Source organism: Peromyscus leucopus, chromosome 18 (assembly GCF_004664715.2).
Source record: "Peromyscus leucopus breed LL Stock chromosome 18, UCI_PerLeu_2.1, whole genome shotgun sequence".
Classification (NCBI taxonomy): Eukaryota; Metazoa; Chordata; class Mammalia; order Rodentia; family Cricetidae; genus Peromyscus; species Peromyscus leucopus.
This window is the reverse complement of record NC_051078.1, coordinates 5,077,314-5,091,465: the sequence shown is the minus strand read 5'-3', so window position 1 is coordinate 5,091,465 and position 14,152 is coordinate 5,077,314. Positions and strand designations below refer to the sequence as shown.

General features: G+C 43.9%; 1 protein-coding gene across 3 annotated transcripts in view; it reads right to left on the bottom strand.

The window, feature by feature from the left end:
• Positions 1 to 13,049, bottom strand: part of Slc16a7 (solute carrier family 16 member 7) — a 160,252-nt gene extending 147,203 nt beyond the window's left edge. Inside the window, exon 1 of one of the 3 annotated variants that reach the window (XM_028886299.2) lies at positions 13,027 to 13,049. The gene's annotated coding sequence lies outside the window, so the exon portion shown is untranslated. Of the gene's footprint in view, positions 1 to 11,678; positions 12,057 to 12,478; positions 12,602 to 13,026 lie in introns of those variants that run through there. The other 2 variants (XM_028886298.2, XM_028886297.2) reach the window with 2 other exon arrangements.
• Between the last annotated feature and the right edge of the window lie 1,103 nt (positions 13,050 to 14,152).

Here is a 14,152-nt window from a genome sequence, read left to right as displayed (position 1 = left end):
GTGTTACTTGAAAACTAATGATGAAAGAAAGTGATCAATTGCCATATGAGCTTCAGATCTGATATCTGCATGTCCTCCTGTGGCAGGTCATTATTGTGTGTAATTAATGTTCTCCCCATAGCCTGTTGGCCAGATTACTCTCCATGGAGATACTAATGCGGCCCACGGGACAACACTCACATTTTCTTAGGCTCCCTGCAGCTTCTTCCAGTCACGCATTTTCTCTATCTCCATATTATTTGGTCAGATCTATGAGAGAGATGCTAACAGTTTTGTGGTATCTGACTCAAGTTCAGGAAAAAAAAAAAAAAAAAGAGGGGAGCACCTACAGTAGACTCTCATCCAGCGAACTTCCCCAAGTTTCAGTTTCCAGTGATCAACTACAATCCAAAAGCAATAAATGCAAAATTCCAGGAATAAGCAACTCAGACATTTGAAATTAGATGGCATTCCAAGTGGTATGATGAAGTCTTTGCCAACCATGGCAGGAATTTTCACTGTCCAGTGTATCCACATAGTGTACGATGCTCGATGCTATGCTGGCACTCTGGTGCCGATGTTCAGTGAACATGAATTGTGTTTAACAATGCTCAGACAGGCAAGAGGAGTGGTACTGACTGTCTAAACACACCAGAGAGTCGCCATACATAGCTTATTTGAAGTGACAAGGCAATATATATATATATATATATATGAAGGATGTATGTGGAGGAAATGCTGATCAATACTACTATTAGGTTAAGGCATCTACTGGGGTCTGGAAATGCATCCCCTGTGGATATGCAGGGACTGCTGGCAGTAAGTCCCATTGATTCTTTTTCCTCTGAAAGCATGCCTTGCTTTACAAAAATATATCAAGCACGTCAGTGATACACAATAGTTATGTGGAACCAACATGACTATTAGGAAGGGATATTACACTACACAAGATAAAAAAAGAAATCACAAACAGTCCAATGTCAAGAGGCAAAAAGCTGAGATAAGGAGTTGTGAAGAGTAACAGAGACAGAAAGAAAACAAATTCTCCTTCCTTAAAAGCCAGTATTTTTCCTGAATTTAGGGGTATCGCTTCAATGAAAATTTGCAGAAGCATCAGTATTAAGAGCTGACTTAACGTCTTCATATAGTGCAATGCTTTGGCTAGAAAAGAATTGAGTCTCAGGAAGAAACAAGCTAGAATATTCATTTTGCATTTTCTAAAGGTGTATTCCGATCTGTATCATAACTGCAAAAATTTCTCATGTGTTTCTTGGCAATGTTGTATAAAGAGATGTTCCTACTAGTTCTGTAGATCTAGTCCTTCCCATTGGCTGCTCAGTGCTTTCTTTGGTAAAATGGTGAGGAAAACATCCGCCTTACTGGACTATTGCACTTTTTTAGGAGATAAGATGTAGGATGTTCTTGAAACAGGGCTGGTACACAGTTGTGTAGGTAACATCTAGAATTTATATTATTAGACATTAATAAGAAAAATATAAGTGTTCTAACCATCATGCCTATAGTTAGTGAAAACTGAGATAACAGAGTCCTGGTAATCAATAGAAAATTAACTTAGCAAATGAATAAAGTCATTAGAAAAATGATTGTCCACAAGTCTACACTTTGACATCATGTAATACTGAATAAAATAAAACTCTTACCTTAAAAATTCTACTAATTCAAATATTTCACATATTGAGCTTAAGGGACAGTGTTCTAGAAGAACATTTAAAAACACTCACAGGCAGTGGCTATAACAAATGCAGTAATATGACCCTTCTGTTCAGCAGACTTTTGCACTTATCCAAGTGCTCCCATTGTTTAGTTTTGTGGTACTTGAAATGACCACCTCCTCTTGACTTCACCAAGGACAGTCTCTTCTCTTAGCTTCACTAATACCTGATGTCTTCATCATAAGACACATGTCTTTCTGAAATTCTAGGGCAAACACTTAAAGTACAAAATAGTATGTGTCTTATACTTTGGAAGCTAATTTACAGCTACCCAACTCTTCCCTGTGGACAAAGTAGTCTAGAACATATGGAGACACACTGGTGTAGCTGCTTAAAAACAGACAACAGGCTGGATTCAGGCCCCAAAAAGCTGTAATTTGTCATCTATTGTTCAAGACAATATGTTCTCTGCTGTTCATTTTAACACGTAGCTCTACTTTTGATTTTTATCTTTAATTAGTGAACATAATATTTCCAAAAATTATAGTATCATGAAAGAGATGGAGCTACAAAAGATTTTATTATATTTTCCCCCAAGCCTCTTTGCAGAATACTTTACCTAGAATCCTTAATTATTTACTTGTTTGCACTGATTTAAGATGTTGGAGGAAGAGCAAGATGCTATTTGCATCTTCCCAGCCCTGAAATATCTGCTGAGGCAGCAACTTGCAGGACACTCTAATGGATATCTTGTGTTTATGCTTCCTATCTGTAAACTAGTATGATCTGTCTTACATGGTAGTAGAGATGAGAAGAGATGCTGTGTGCTAAGGAAGCAGACACATAGGAGGCATGTAAATGGTATCAATAATCCTGTAGGTATATATTTTACATTCTCATGTGAGTAATTATTAAGTCATTGTAATATGGTCATCTTCCTCTTTGTGGAGGTTCTTCAATGTGCTTCTGTGCACAATTACATTCTTGTGGGGGCTAAAAAGTTCCCCTCGAAATGCCCCTTGAGATACCCAAATGTGAGCACTAACCCTGAAAGCTAAATGAAAACTTCAGATGGGAAAATATTTGCAGTATTATATCAATAGTTGGGTATTCTCCTATATGCTCCCCAAACCAGAAATTTTTACATAGTGGAAAGATGCATATTATTGGGAATTCAGTATTCCCTCTCTGTCCCAATCTTTCTATTTGGCTTAGGCTGTGAAACGCTGTCTTAAAACTCACAGACGGTTATGTGAAGAAAAGGATTCTTCATGAATAAAAAGGTTCTTCCTGAAAACACACCAGAAATATAATCAAATGAAAATTAAATGATCACATCAATCATTTACTAGTTAAAGATATTATTTACTCTCACAAAAAAAAAACAAAACAAGAAATGGGCTTTTCTGACTGTTTTGAAAATGCGCTAGCTTGGCTCTGTGAGCTGATAAATAGATTTTAGTCAAACAGCTCAGTCATTGCTAAGTTAAGAATTCAATGGAGATATACCTGCTCATTTCCAAAGTGTCTATCAAACATCACAGAGTCTGAGAAAACAGGAAAATGCTGAAAACAGAAACTACAGAATGAGACAGACCCCAGAGACAAGGCATCTTAGATTTACCAATAGCGTGGGTCAGAGACGTAACTGTTTACTCTTTTTTTTAATTATTCATAGAAGTACATAGGAAGAAAGCATTAACTGTTTCAGCCGGGAATCTAAAGCAGTTTTTAGAAGAAGAGTCTGAAAAAAAAGGAAAAAAAAGATCACATCCTCTACCTTTAGATGTGTCAAAAGCTTTCTGCGAAGTCCATCTACTCTGTTCAGGTATCCACTGGCACCCACCACAAAAGGGTCCGGGCCCTCTACTGGCTTCTGCCATGCCTTCAAAGTAAACTGAGAAGAATGGGATTCTGAAATTACTCTCAGGCCCATAATGGTCCTCGCCTCTCTTGTGTTTATAATCGGTAAGATTTTAGGATTTCTTTAAATTTTCTATCTCGCTTTGAAAAGCTACCTTCACTTTGTTTTGTAGATATTTATTAATTTTATTGTATGTATATGTGGGGGTGTGTCTGGGTGTATGTATGCGTACCACATGAATGCATTGCCCACAGAGGTAAGAAAGCCATCAGGTCCCCTGGATCTAGAGTTACAGGCAGTTGTGAGCTGCTAATTGGGTGCTAGAAACCAAACCCAGGTCTTCTGAAGAGCAGCCAGTGCTCTTAACCCCTGGGCCATCTCACTGACCCCCAAACACTGCCTCCAAATAGGAAGGAAAGTTTGCCATCCTTTCTAAATATGTAATAGACCCCAAATTACTATACTTCACTAGTTCCTTGTTTTCAACATTTCTCAGGGATTTTTTTCTTCTAAATTACTGAAAATGTACAGCAGCACTAATACAAAGTTAGACATGTTTTGAGGTTAACAGTCTAAATCCAGAGAGCTCTACCAAGATGATGTGTAACCTTGACAAAATATTTCGGCCTGGTGCATTAGTAATCTCACGAATAACCTAAGTGTATAAAAACAATAATTCCCAAAGTTTTTGAAGATCACAGATAAAGTACAGTAATTATATCTGACATACAGAAGTACTCAATAAAGAAAAGCTATCTTTATTCAAAGGTTATCTATCATATTTCTCCCTAACAACTTCCTTGGTCTCATATCTCTAAGCCCAATTATTACACACATATATCCCAATCTCATTACTCTACAAAAGATAATTTTTTATTGGTTACTATCTTAGCTGGACTTTCTATGGCTGCAATGAAACACCATGACCAAAATGCAAACCGGGAAGAAAGGGGTTTATTTGGCTTACACTTCCATATCACTGTTCATGGTCTAAGGAAGTCAGGAAAGGAACTAAAACAGGCCAGGAACCTGGAGGCAGGAGCTGATGTAGAGGCCATGGAGGGGTGCTGCTTACTGGCTTGCTTCTCCTGGCTTGCACATATTGCTTTCTTATAGAACCCAGGACCACAAGCCCAGGCATAGCACTACCCACCACGGACTGGGCCCTCCCCCATTGATCACTAATGGAGAAAAGGCCCTACAGCTGGAGCTCAGGGAGGCATTTCCTCAGCTGAGGCTCCTTTCTAATGACTCCAGCTTGTGTCAAGTTGACACACAAAACCAGTCAGTACAACGATTCCCTTGTCAACTTGACACACAAACATACAATTAATCCACAACAATTACTTTCTCATTTGTCCTCAAGATCCCACATTACAAACATCAATAATCCAAAAGTTCCAATAGTATAAACGACTCAATGTCCAGTTACCTGGGGTTCACTATCTAGGATCCTCTCCCCTCTGCAGCACACACGGCTTGTTTTCTAGCTCCAGCTGTCTCCACTCCACTGCTGCTGCTGTTCATGGTGGTCATCCCGTGATACCGGCATGTCCAAAATGCTGGGGTCTTCTGCTGCAACTAGGCTGCCCTTTCACCAATAGCCTCCCATAGGCTCTCCTTGTGGTGCCAAGACTCAGCTTCTTTGCATGACCCCTTCAGTCCTGGGCCTTCATCTGCTACTGAGTCTGCACCTTCACTAACGTCCTCTTCTGGCCTCTCACAGTGCCAAGCCTCCGCTGCTCTCCACGATCCCTTCATGCCTTCAAAACCAGTACCACCTGGGTGACTCTTGCACATGACCATGTCCAGCTGCCAGTACAAAGTACAGCCTTGGCCACCTCTAGCACACAGCTTCTGTGTGCTCTCAGATAGCACTTCCCAGAAGATTTCACCTCAGTGATGTTGGCCTCCTCTCAATCTCTGCTAATTGCTTAGCTCCAGTCAACCAGCATCAACTGTCCCAGGAACATAAAGGTGTCACTCCTTTGGCTTGTCTCTTGTTAATCACAGCTGACTCTTTAGCCCCAACTAAGCTGGGAGACAGAATCTTAATTCAAAATAGCAAACAGCCCTGGTGGCGTCTTTAAACTTCCCTGTGAAACTTCACAAGCCAGGCCTCCATCTTCTGCACTGCTCTCAATATTCTTATCTTCCAAGTTACTAAAGAACATCCCACAGAGCTCTTAACACTCAATGGCTCTTCTAGCCCAAAGTTCCACAATCCTTCCACAATCCTTCCACAAACAGTCTGGTCTGTCACAGCAATACCCTACGACATTGGTACCAACTTGTCTTAGTTTGGGTTTCTATTGCTATGACCAAACACTGTGACCAAAAAGCCAGTTGGGGAGGAAAGGGTTTATTGGGCTCACACTTCAACATGGCTGTTCATCACTGAAGGAAGTCAGGACAGGAACTCAAACAGGGCAGGATACTGGAAGCGAGAGATGATGCAGAAGCCATGGACGGGTGCTGCTTACTGGCTTGCTCCCCGTGGCTTGCTTAGCCTGCTTTCTTATAGAACCCAGGACCAGCCCAGAGATGGCACCACCCACCATGGGCTGAGCCCTCCCACATCACTCACTAATGAAGAAAATGCCTTACAGCTGGATCTCTTGGAGGTATTGCATCAAGGGACGCTCCTTTTGCTCTGATGACTCCAGCTTATGTCAAGTTGGTACAAAACCAGCCAGTACAATTACCTAATTTCCAGTTAAATTCACAATTTAAAGTGCAGTTTCCTTTATTCCTCCCAGTGGTTTCTTCACTTGTTAATTCATCACCCTGAGGCCACACACAAGAGAATGCTCATTCTGTGACCATAAAAGAGTTCTTCCAGATGTAGACTCCATAGACACCTTGGTTTCATGCTTCCTGACCTTCCCACTTCACCTCACTAGATTATACTGATAATCAAATATGTCATGAAGAGCAGTTTAAATTGTTCAAAAAAAGTGCCATGACCCCTGAAGTCACAGGTATGTTTCGGGACTTCCCTAATCTTGAATGCTTCAGGAAGGCAATGTTCATGAAAAAGGGCCCTGCCAACTCACAGCAGAAGCAAATAGAAAAAAAAGAAATGGGACTCTTAACCTGACAGAGGAAGCATAAGACTTGTAAGCTGCCACACCACAGATACAGGGGTGTTCCGCTCAACTAAGAAATACAATGTTATTTAGAAAGCTCCACTCCAAAGCTGAAATTAATACTCAGAAGAAAAATACTAGAACGCAACAACATTTCAAGACGGAAGGGTAGCATGACCCAAGACATGATGTAGGGGATAGAATGAGGATGAACAAGGTACAGAAACCTTACTGTTTTGATGACAGCAAAAGCTGAGCCTGGGAAAGCTGCTTCCAATTACATCCTTTGGGGATAGAGGTAGAGGGAATTGCTGATATTATTATTATTATGACTTATCTGCGGGGGGGGGGGCTCTGCTGCAAGAGGCAGAGTATCTCACAGCTTGTATATTTTGGATGTATAACTGTCTCATCTAAAAATAAAAGTGACTGTGAGAAGGTTGAGCAAGGAGATCCTTCAAATGTCTAATGTGACACCCGTGAAGGAAATGTAGAAACAGTAAGAAAGAAAGGGGGGGGGGAGAGGAAGGAGGGAGACAGGTTAAGAGACCTCAGAGTGGGAGGTGACATTAGTATAGCATAGGGAGCTGTCCAGCAGAGGTGTGCGCATGTCTACAAAGGCCCAGCGTTCCGGTTGTTTCTACACGCACCGCAAATGCAGTGTTGAGAACTGAATCTAGGACTTCATGCATGCCAAGCAATCTACACACTGAACTACATCCCTAGCCCAGCCCAATTGCTTGGACCTTTAAGAGAGGGCCTCTTGGTAGGAGGTCCTTAGGCTATCTGAGGATACAGAATCCCAGCCCCTCTCTGGGATGCGCCCCTTTGCTCTTTTAAACATGCCCACGACAATGTGCCACTATATTCAACCCTCACCGAATAGAAACCAGCGCCTGCCATGTCACAGATATGTGAACCTTTGAGACTGTGAGTTAAATGAGCACATTTTTATTTCTAAGTTACCCCGCCTCAGAAAGCTCGGGAGTACGAATCTGAACCAACACACAATTGTGCCAGGTAACAGCTTTAAACGGAATCTAATTAAGAATATAGTTTTGCATTATAATTAGTGATGAAATCAGCAAGCATTTGAAATAGCTTTCATTAGAATACCAATGATTTATATAAATCTTTATCTAAACAAACATTCCGCTTGTATCTGTTCATACAAAATACTTTTGATTGAAAGCTGTTGTATTTATGACAACTATTGCCAAATATGAATAACTGATTTCTGTAATTAAACTACATGAATACTACCATCGGAAGTACCCATAAACTGCATAATACCTTTAACAGAAAAGAAAACTGAAGAAAAAAATAAATTTCCCTTAGCACAGTGTAGCTGCCACTCAGGAACTTTGGGGATTTTCAGAAGCTCCTTTGGGATTTCCATGAATATTAATGAAAATGCTTGCAATAGTCTTATTATTTGGTCAGGAAAATTATTTACAAAATATGTGCATCATTTATCAGCCCTGATATATATGAACATATTGGAAATGTCTCTGGCGAACCCAAGTATAAATTACTCCAGCCCTACCTGGACCAGTTTTATTATTGCTAAGCTCAGTGTTTAATTTGTAATTAATTATTTCCATTTTTTATAGTGCTAGGGGCAGAACCCTGGGCTGTTTACAGTCTAAGATACATTCCCTGGCTCCTTTTTTAATATTTTTTGTTTTTTCAGTTCATGCACATAACAGTCCCATGTATTTGCTGGATGTCAAATATGGGCGGGGCTATTAATATTGACTCTTCTACAAGTTTGTCTATGGTAAGCTGCGCCATCATATGGTAGATGTAAAGCACCAAATCTTCCAAACAGGTAGACTGGCTTTCTGAGTCCAACACTAAGTGACCAAGTGAGAAAAACAAAACTTTCTCTGAAATTCTTTTCAATGTTGTTACTCATTAAGGACCACGATACAATCATTTCCCAGTGCTTCTCCTGACACACCGATGCAAATATGCTTCTTTTAATTACTATAAAAGTGTTTCATGTAGCCCAGGATGACCTCCATATAGTTATGAAATTGATACTGGCCCTGCACCTCCTGATCATTCTGCTCCTACCTCCCAAAAGCTAGAACAATGGATATGCATACCTGGCTGATCTAGTTTTGAGAAAGTCTGCCACAAAGAGTATACAAAAAAAAAAATCAGTGTGTTCAATGTTTAATTATGTACCACCAATATGTCATCTAGCTGGGGTTTCCAATCACTTAAGATAAACAAGCCAGTGAAGCTGGAAATGACCTGTTCAGCCCTCAGGCTAGTATTATAATTAATATCATCCAACTACCATGCCTTAAATTATTTCTATGCATAGGTTAGTTCTAAATATTATTCCATTTAGTCTTTCTAATCTATATGAAATTTGTTCTTACCCTCTTTTTTTACAAAGAAGGACCCAAGATTTGAAGAGGTTTGGCAACTAGTCCTAACTGGCTAAAGACAGAGCCAAAAAAAAAAAAAAAATCATAATATAGACCGGATAGTCTTCAGAGCCGCTGCCTTGACCTCTGCTATGTCCCATCCATATGGCTTCCCAGATGAGTCAGATATGCTCTCTGTTCTCAAGACCAAGAAGCCCAGAAACACGGGTAGAATGCTTTCCAGAATAAGCAGAACTTAAGATAAAAAGGGACTGTCCGGCTGAAGAGACTGCCAGGTCAATATCAAGGGAGTCCTGATGATGTCATCAGGTCATGGGAACAGGAGGGGCCTTTGCCACTGAAATCGGTTAAAGGACAGGGTAGGAAGGGAGACAAAGGCAGCCAAGGGGCGTTCTTTTCACTTGCGGCAGTCCATTCTGTTTTTCAGGCACCATTTATGTCATCTCACATTCAGTATCCTCTTTGGCATTAGAAAAATATCATAGAAGTTCAACTCTCACGTGACCTAGGACAAAAGCCAATTGCTTGGTCTTAAAAGCCATTCAAACTCAGTCCCTAAAGGAGCCTTTTGTGTGTGCTGACTCTATCTTGTCTACTTTGAGTGGATTGCCCTCTGATATTAGGGGCTATGTGCTCCTTTTGCTAACTCACCATCCAGGAGAAAGCAATGTTTCTACTTCACACAAACAAGTCTCATGAACTAGATGCCTCAAACACATCCCTGTGGTACTTCCTGCCTGACTTAGAGCTAGAGACAGAAGATGTCTGTGTTCTCTTTGTTGCTTTCCTTCTTCTTCTTCTTCTTCTTCTTCTTCTTCTTCTTCTTCTTCTTCTTCTTCTTCTTCTTCTTCTTCTTCTTCTTCTTCCTCTTCTCCTCCTCCTCCTCCTCCTCCTTCTCTGTTGTATCTGCTTCTGTTGCTCTTGACTTCATTCCTCCTATAATCTGCTTTTCAGTAGTACCATGTGCCAGGCACTGCAGAGCACAACAAAGAGGCCTTTTGCCCTTGATCAATGTCATACAAGGCAGACTCTGTATTCCACAGATCTTGGGATCAGGCAACCTGTTTATCCAAGCTGGCTCTGTCACCGAGGAGTTGCTATGGCTTGAATCTCCTTGGTCCCCACCAAACACACATGTAGAGCCTTGAACTACTTACAAAATGGTGTTGTGCTGAGAGGTGCTGAAGACTTGAGAAAGCAGGTCGGACTCCGTGGGTATCACTCCTAGAGGTATAATGCTTCTCATGATCAGTCAGGTCAAGTGGGACTGAGTTAGTTACCAGGAGAGCAGTTTGTGAAAACTTAAGACTACCCAACATGTTTGGCCACTTTTGTTTGTCCCTGTTTACCCTACTACACTAATATATTATCATTGTCCAGGGGACACTAAGAAGATGCCAGTACCATGATATTTGGGTTTTTCTAGCCATTCATATCATGAGGCAAATTAACCTCTTTTTACAAATTTGTTATGCAGCGTCAGATATTTTGTTAGAACAACAAAAAAACAGACTATGTTGATAGAGTAAGCCCTGTAACTGTGCCTAAACAATTCTGTAGATATAAGTATAGACAAATCCACCCTGTAGGGCTCATAGATGATGACAGAAAACAGCAGCAGCATGCCTGAAGATAGCATTCTAAAGACGCTAAGGATACTACAGTGGCATGAACCGCATGGCGACCATTGCTGCTTGACAAAGTCCCAGCATTTCGACTTTGCTGATCACAGTTCTCCAGCACTCTCTTACTTTCATTATTAATGATTCTCACCATTATGCCTTTCCCTTTGGGAAAATTTGTGTGGACTTTGAAGAATAAAAATGTGTAAAATGGTAGCCTGGATAACAAAATAATTCTTTGAAAAATAATCCCAGCCACCATGGAAACAATCTTGGTATCTGGGTCTTACTGACTCTATATTTAGTTTCCCTCTGTCACACAAATATCTCTGAAGTATTTGGTGAATGAGAACAGTATCAAAAGAAACATCTAGAGGGCACCCCTTTCATGAGCCCAAATTAAAGTTCTGGATAAGGAGCATTTTTGTAGTCCTTCTACCTTCCATACCTGTAGGAAAGATGAAAGCCTAAATTTCAGGGCAGATGCTATAAAAGAAACATGCATGTCTGGGAGCAAACTGGAACTGACGAGAGAGTGCACTAATTTGTGTATAAAAAACTGTTCTGCAGGTCACGTCAGGGAAGAGTGGTGATTGACTGAAAACCCTGTTCCTGGGCAGGAGGACCATGTGGAGTCTCCCTAGGCTACACAGAGAATCCAAGGCCACTCTGGCTCATTTGGCAAGAGTCTGCTTCAAAGTAAAAGTGAAATTTAAAAAAAAAATGGATAAGGACATTGCCCAGTGATAGAGCCCTGGGTTCAGTCCTCTACTGCTCCCCTACAAAAATTCAGATTGCTAGCCACTACTTTAAAAACAAACAAACAACAACCAAAAAAAAAAAAAACCCACAAAAAACTGAGGAGGAAAGAGCAGTATGTAACTACAAAGTATTACTATGAACATCTCTGAGCTGTGGCAGTGCACACACCATGTCCTTCCCTGTCACTGGGGTCATTCAGGTACCCTCTCATTAGACGGATTTCGGTGCACAGCCCTCGGAAGGAGAAATTGGATTTTGGATCATCTCACTGCCCTCCAGGGACTTACCTTGTTCAACTCTCATCTTCCTTCAGCTGCCCATACCCGGCTTTGATTCTCCTGCCACCTTCTTAAAATGCACAACTTTGTGGTTGGGGTCACAGGTGGAGGACATGCAATAGAACCTAGGCAAGCCTTGAAAGGCTTCCTGTCTGAGCTGACTAGGTTCAGCCTCGAAGCCTAGAGTGCCAGCAAAAAAAAAAAAAAAAAAGGCCTTGGTGCCCACGATTTCCTCTTGCCAGGGCTTTTTAGGGTCATGTTCGTCATTCCCTGCTATTTTTATACCTTCGCTGCATTTCCTTTTAGTTTGAGGACGGAGGAGGACATGGACTATTAGCTTTTGAAATGCTACTAGACAGCCTTCATTCAAGGTGGCCTGCTCTTACTTCTCCGCCTAAATGAGTTAAAGAAACACTTGCAGAGAAATTGGGTGTGCGTGTGTGTGTGCGTGTGCGTGTGTGTGTGTGTGTGTGTGTGTGTGTGTGTGGTGTGAGTGTGTGTGCAGGCCATTTCCCCAAGTATAACCAGAGCAGACTAACCAGAAATGAGAGAGGCCTAGAACACTACCGCCCCTACCAAAGCAATCTGCAGCCCCCTTAGCTAGCAGAAGTAGAAAAGGATGGAGAGGCAAGCTGGGATGCAGCATCATCCTCGGAGGCTCACAGCCACCTGTGTGCTACCTGGCCAAGCTTGGCACCTCCAACGTGGTGAAGTGGCCTAGGAAGCCCAGAGGACGCCAGGGTGGCGCAGGCCCTTCTCAGGCATCTGGAAGACAGCACAACCTTCGGGCCAGACACCACAAGCCTCACCTGCCAGCGGGCCTCTCACTAGGCGGATTCCTGGGGACCAAAACAGAACACCTTCCCTTCTTCCCAGGCTCCCATCTTCTGCTGAAAGCGCTGCCATTCCCTCCGCGCGCGTTCCCCACCCATCCACACCCACTGCAAGGACACCGCCCGGGATGCTGTGGATCCTGGGAAGATGCTGGGAGCAGCGAGCGAGGGGGCACTCGCCCTGCGGGGCCCGCCCAATGTCCTGCCGTGCCCGATGCAGGGCGGCATGGCATGGGGCGGGGGGAGCAGCACCCGCAGCTGGTAGCATGAACCCCGCGACCTCTGGATCCCCCGACCGACCTCGGGGACTCCGCAGCTCCCGGCGAGCCCGCGCCCGCTCGCCTTCGGGGATTTTTGTCTATATAAGGGCTCATGGTACACGAAGCGCGCACGGGCTGGCAGCCGGGGCTGCGGGTGCTCTGCACCGGGCGCGCGGTCGCTGGGTAGCCGCGCTCGCCCTCCTCCCGCCTCCTCCCGCCTCCTCCCGTCCTCCCCCTCGTCCTCCCTGGGAGCACCGCCTTTACCTGGTTCTGGCGCCCCGGTGCGCGCACCGCCCGCCGCTCTCTCCCGGGTCGCCCCCGCCCCCGCCCCGGCTGCAGCCGCCTCGCCGGCCTCGCTGTCACCCGCGGAATGGAATTATTTATTTATTTATGTCCCCTGACGTGGCCTCGCCCGCCCGAGGCCTGGGGGAGGGAGGGGGAGGTTGCGGGAGCAGAGGCGGGGTGGGGCGCCTGGGTGCGGTGCAGGGGAGTTGCCCGGGGGGTGGGGGGGTGAGGACGCGGGAGGAGGGCGCGGGCTGGGGGGCGCAGGGAAGGGAGGCGCACTGAGCATGCTCCTGAGGGCGCCGCGGTTGGCGCCTGTCAGCTCGGGCTCTGTGGCTCCCGGCGGCGCTCCACTTCGGATTTTCGTTCTGACCGGGAGCGATCCGGGTTGGCTGGGCAGCCCGGACTTGCTCGCTCCCAACCCCGGCGCTTTGGCGCCCAACCTGAGGAGAGGCAGGTGTGTGAGGCGGCTCGAGAGACCTCGGCTGTTATGCAATCTCTAGATAAGGATGCGGAGAGGAGCCTGCAGCATGCAAAGAGCAAGTCCTCGTTATGAGCTGGGGGCAGGAAAGGGCGCGTGACTCCTCCGCCCATGCCTTCCTCCGTTCATTCATTCAGTTAAGGATTTCTGCGCGGTGTGAGTGCTGGCCTGGTCGAGGGTGGAGGAAGAGATTATGGTCAGAGCCAAATCCCTCCAAGGAAAAGACAAAAGGGGAACAGAAAACAGCACAATTAGACACTGAAAGTATGAGAGTTGCTGGGGAGGGGGGGCGGGGCTGTCAATCGTAACTAATCCCGCCCCCCCCCCTTTTTTTGTAGATAACATTTAAGCTTTCAAGACAGGATTTAGTTATTTTACAAAGAATAACGCTAAGGATAATGATGGTAATCCCCACAGATGTTAGTTTGGTTTCTTCCCCTAACATGCCCTTCTTGGGGGAAGTTAAAAAGAGGAAGGGTCGGAACGGAAGGCTTAGACAACTCCCAAGACTGGCTTTCTTTAATATCTTTAAGTGGACTCTCAGCTTGGAGAAAAACTGTGTGGAAGAATTAAGTGCTTGAATATAAGAACCTGGTCGAAGTTTTCAACCCACTTAACCAGCCTTTT